We start from the raw sequence: 6000 nt of genomic DNA on the forward strand, positions 1-6000 counted from the left end.
ACTCCAGAAACCTTGAAATTCCACTACATGTGAGTAAAATTTACTCAGAAACGTGGAGTTTCTCCATAACCTGAAAGTTCTTCCATCACACAAAGCCCTTCCAGCCCTTCCATTCAAATTGCTGCTCTTGAAATTATCTTTCTCAATAGAATCAAAGCAGTAACTTTTTCCTTATTCCTATCAAAACCTGTTTTTTTTCCTCATCATATACAGTAAGAGTTTTCTGCCTTCTGTGTCTCTTTTGTGCAAAGAGCTGCAGTGAAAGGACACTTGTATTCTTACCAGAGATGATGCATGGTCATTTCAGGGATAACTTAAATCAGGATATTCTCTCCACCTTCCCTGGAACCTTCTACCTGAGCAGAAGGCATCCTTGTCTGACACAGGTAAGCACAACAATTTTCCAAAACCTTCTGTTACTTCGGATTCAAGAAAGAGAAAAATGAAATCATTCAAAGAGAGTGATTCATTAAGAACAAAGTGAAGAATGTGCACAATTTTGAAAAACCTTAGGTGGAAACAATTTCAATTACACTAAGGCTGATGGGACTGTTCTGTTCCATGGACATGCTTTAATATATTAACAAAGAGATTCTAACCCTCACTTTAATTTTGTTATTTTTTCCTTTTTTTCCTTTCAAAGAATTGATTTTAAATATATATATATATATATAAATTGCACCAGTTGTAGTTTAACCAGAGTGAAGGGAATCTAGTGCATCGAGTTCTTTTGGATTTAATCATAATATCCTTGTCTGTTAGTTGCTTAGACACCAGCAAGTAGCAAATTGTTAAATTATTTTATTTCCTTAAAAATAAACCTTAAAAACAAACATTTTATTAAACCTTAGTTTAATGAAAATATAACCTTCACAGAGGCATTATCTTTGAATTTTTCTTCAGAGATTAAATAATTTTAAAAATTAAAGTGCACACAGTTTCAAACTACTTTTGCTTTGCAGACAATAGCAGTGGATAAAACATTGGGTGCATTCAGTGTGGAGCAGCATTGAGATAGGATTAGGGAAATGCTCTAGAAATTAGTGCCCACCCCTTTGGTATTTCAGATTTACATCTTAATTTCCCTTTCCTTCAGAAAATGTTCAATGCATTTCCACGTGGTTTTGTCCAGCTAACATATATATATATATATATTTATTCCATGTGCACAGACATTTTTCTGAAATACAACAATCTGCAGCTATTTGATAAACAGGTCTGGAGGCTTCCTTGTGAAAACATTGAATTTCCATTTCCAATTTCAGCTCACCTTCTTGGCACTCCATTTATTCTCCTACAGTCAAGCATGCTAGAGAGATCAGTTGTTTTGCCTAGACAGTAAATAATTTGGAACAGGGACTATAATTTATTCAATATTTGTATCACTTTCAAAAGAATGTCTTCTCAAATTGATTGACTTCTAGTCAGTACCACAATATGAATGTTAAATCAGGGCTGCATTTCATATGTTAGCCAGTGTTCATGGAACCCAAATTTAATCCTGTCTTGGGTGAGTAGCTGCACTCCAGAGTTCAAAGTTCCAGTCATCAAATGTCTGAAAGGAAGCAGATCCAGTTCCTAACTGGGCAGCCAAAACAGCTCCAATTGCAACTATCAGACACTTCTGATGAATTGCTCATGAATAAGCAGCAGGCTAAGAATTACTGACAGAAGCTATTCTGAGAGGAGTTATGAACAAATCCTGGGGAAAAAAAAAAAAAAGAAAAAAAAAATCGTGCTCTTTCAATGACAGTTCACAAACAGAGAGTTGACATTTGGCAAACACATAATTCAACATGAATTACTCAGTCAAGACTAGCAATAACACCTAGCAATTATGTAGTCCTTTACACATTCAGTGGATTATACAAACTCTGACATTAATTAAGTTGAACTGCCTCTTCTCCTCTGCTCTTTGCCTTAACATTCTCTTTAGCAAAAAAAAAACAGGGTTTGGCACACAGATTTGCACACAGACTGGCTGTGTGACCAGCAAAATCTCCATTTTTATGGGCAAAAAGGAACAAGGTTAAAGTCTGAGGTAAAAACACGGGGCTGGCTTGGAAATTCACAGTCCAGCATGAATTAGGAACGCTGCACATTTGGGACAAGACAAAGATGGACTCGAGATTTCTCAGTTACTGCCCTTATTGCTGGGAGGAGGAGGAGGAGGAAGAAGAAGAAGAAGAAGAAGAAGAAGAAGAAGAAGAAGAAGAAGAAGAAGAAGAAGAAGAAGAAGAAGAAGAAGAAGAAGAAGAAGAAGAAGATTATTTGTCTGCTGGGTTGGCACCAAGTCAGTGATGCACAACCCATCCTTGCACAGGAAATATTTACAGTAATAATTTACCATTATTGCAGGAAATATTTACAGGTTGTTTAGTGTGTGAGCTGTGTGTCAAAACCTCTCAGAGAGTCAGGAGACATAAAGACTTCACAGGGACTTTTTTAAACTTTTTTCCTCCTTTCTTTCTCCCAGCCTCCTTTCCCCCTGTACATTATAGAACTTATTCAGGAGCATGTACAAAAAAGCAGAATTGTACAGAATTTACCTGAGTAAAACCTACTGGAGGAAAACAGGAAGGCTAATGGGCTTGGATCCTACTCAGAGCTCAAGACAGCATTTTCTGTCATTTCTTTTAAGATTTCTATGAAATCAATTTCCTAAATATTGTCAAATCATCTCCCCTCTCTGTTCAGATCGATGACATATGTGTGAAGTTGATTAATCTGTAACAAATATGACCTGAAATAATATCAGGCTGCTGATAGTGGTACAATCCAAATTTTGAGGGATGCCTTGAATAGATCAGAAATTAGGGATGGTTCTTAACACACTCAGGAGACTGCATATCAGTTTCTAAAGATGATACATATTCTAAAGAGACAAAGAAAAATAAATTAGCCCCAGCATTTTTTAGCTGATGGGGTTAGGAGGCAAACTCATTAGCACATTCATAAGACATTTGCTTATCTCTACAGCAGCCTTGTGCTGCTGAGCAAACCTCCAGAGCATCCCCTGCTTCATTTCTCTGCCTTTGTCACTGGTGCCACATGTGTGGGGTTCAATAGTGCCCCAGTTACTGAGCACTGGTGATAATCAGGGTGCCCAGTAGCCACTCACTCATGTGCAAGAAAATCAAATGGTTCAGAGCCTTTGATCTCATTGCATTTCACTGCTCCTGTAATTTATAGGGCTGATAATTGAAAGTGGTACAGGTTCCCTGAGTTAAATTCTCTGCTCATTTTCTAATGTGCTTTGATAAATGAAGTAGGTTGGTAAGCATAATTACAGTCCTGGATTTTGATATTTTTCTCTCTCTCTCTTTAGGATTATATTTAGATATAGTGGCAGTACAATTTTAAAAAGAGCTTTTCCTTAACTACCATATGCCGAGTATCTCCCAAAGCTCAAGTCTTTTAGGTACAAACTCTTAGAGAGCATACAAGTTTCTGACAGACAACCACCTGTCATGTATTTAAATGTATTCTTTATAAATCTTCTATGATCACAGAAATGAAGATTCCAAGGCTTGCTAATAATCAATAGCTCCACCTTTTCCTGAAATTTCCTGCATCTACATTATCAAAGTCACCTGTGCCAGGTAGCAATTCCTGGCTCTGAGCCATAACTATTGTATTTTGTGTTTTCAAAGCGAGATAATCTGAGAGAAAAGGGTGAGACCTCCTGGAGCAGTGTCCCCAGAGCAGGGAGCCAAAATCATGCCCTGCTAGCCCTGCAGCTGCTCTTGGTGGGCACAGAGCCTGGTGGCACGGTGCCAGGAGCCTGTCCAGGGTTAGAGGAGCCCCTCTGGCACCCCCAGCTCCTGCCCTGTGCCTGCAGTCAGCCCTGCAGCAATCACTGAGCCAGCTCTGCCTGGGCTAAAGGAGTGAGCTCAGTGGCCAGAGCCTGGGCCAGCTGGCCCAGGAGCAGCAGCAGCACCTTAGGACAGGTGCCACGGGCTCCTGCTACAGACTGGGGGCTAGAAGTGTTTCCATGGTGGAAAAGATGGAAAAATCTCACTCACCCCACAGTTTCCAGGACCATGTGAGCTTGCAGAGCTGCTTATCCCCACGTGTGAGACGTAAAGAGCAAATTTTTTATCACATCTGTGTAGGATCCTGGGTTTAACACAACAGTTCTTATGGAAGGACATTTTAATCTCTTTCCTTCCTGTAGTGTGATTCTCATATTGTTAAGTTCAGGGGGAAAAGGAGAGAACTGGTGGAGTGCTGGGGCTCTGAAAGGATTCTATAGGCACCAGAGATCTGCCTGCCAAGCCCTAACCAGCCATCACACCCTTTCTTGGACAGCTCTTTCATCCTGACACTTTCACAAATATTAAGAGTAATTAAAATCACAAAAAATAAAAACACTGACTCCTACACACCTGTGTTTTAAACTGCTGCTTAATATTGACTTAATTTTCATAACAGCATTTAGTGCATTCACTTCTTTAAATGGATCTGTAACCATAGCAACAATATCATCATCTCATAACTTGTTCTTTAAAGTCACACTCTGGAAACAGAACATTGTTCCAGCTTGGATTGTTGACTCTGATGCTTTGGCTAACAACAGGACTGAACCAACTTGCCCGTTGGAGGAGTGAAGTAGCCCCTTCCAAACAAAGCACTTTTCACGTGCGTCTAAATTAACTTTTGTTAAATTATCTCGGTCATCACTCTGCATCATTCCCAAAGGGAGGAAACCAAGACACAAATAAATGAGCAGGTTTGTCTGCTGTCCACACAATTTCTGGGCAAAAAGAGACACCAGAACACATTTATCTACACTTCCAGGCACAACACTCACTGGCCATCAACTAAGCAATGAGTGTCCTCTAGATCTTAAGTGAAAAAAAAAAAAAAAAGACAAAGAAAGGAAAAGATAAAAATTGGGATCTTTTCCATTCAAAATCAGGCTGAAGCACAGTAATTGCAGAGGTCTGAGTGCAATGCAGTTTGGGTAAAAATTCATCCCAGCATCTAGGTCATTGGCCATAAAACACACTCAGAAAGCCAACGTGGGATTTCTTTTGCTTGCGCTGCTATTTGTTTACTGTAACTGTTACATTTCAAATTTATGCTGATTCCAGAGCAGAACTTGACCTCTTGTTTTCATACAAACATCCACCACATGAAAAAAAGAAAGAAGCAGTAAAAATATCCAAAGGAAGCCAGATAGTTTCTCAGCAGCACGAATTCCATAGTTTGTAAGGCAGCTCTGAAGGGTGCAGTTGTGCTGCTTTTTGTGGAATATGACATATTTTTGCCCTTCCCCTTTTATTGCTATTCCCCTTAGAACAGAGCTGTAAATACTTTAAACGATGATGTCTTTTCACCAATTATTCAACAAATATAGAGAACTTCAAGTTAGAGGGAATGAGGCACGAAGTTCAGCAGGCAGAGCTCACACAAAGCACCACAGAGGCTCGGGAGCAGCTGCTGAAAACCACCGTGCTAAAATTTCACTTTGAAAAAGGCACACTTCTGTTCTATAGGCTAAAAACGTTTCCTGAGGAACCATCCAGAGGCTTTTGTGTAAATCGTTTACATCCCCACGGCGAAAATAATTTCATTTAAAAATATTTCGGCGGCTGGAACGCCACAAACACTCGTGTGACTGGAATTTGGGGCTGAGGATGTGGAAATACAGGTGAGATGTGGCTGCAGGCTGCCCTTGGTCCCCTTTGCTGTGGAAACAGAGACAATGTGTGAGGAGCTGGCACAGCCCCTGCAGCACTGGGGGATGGCAGGCAGAGAAATCTGGAGTGAGGTTGGGAAAGGAGTGGTGGGGGGAAGGTGTTTCGAGATTTATTTGTTGTTTCTCGTTACCCTCCTGTGATTTGGTTGGTAATAAATTAAGCTCATTGCCCCAAGCTGGCTCTGCCCATGAGTTCAGCACGGTGAGTGATCTCTCCCTGCCCTCAAGGACCTTTAATTTCATTTTCTCCCCCGTGCCCAGCTGAGCAGGGCAGTGACAGAGTGGTTTTGGTGGCA

Source organism: Sturnus vulgaris, chromosome 5 (genome assembly GCF_052056855.1).
Source record: "Sturnus vulgaris isolate bStuVul1 chromosome 5, bStuVul1.hap1, whole genome shotgun sequence".
Classification (NCBI taxonomy): Eukaryota; Metazoa; Chordata; class Aves; order Passeriformes; family Sturnidae; genus Sturnus; species Sturnus vulgaris.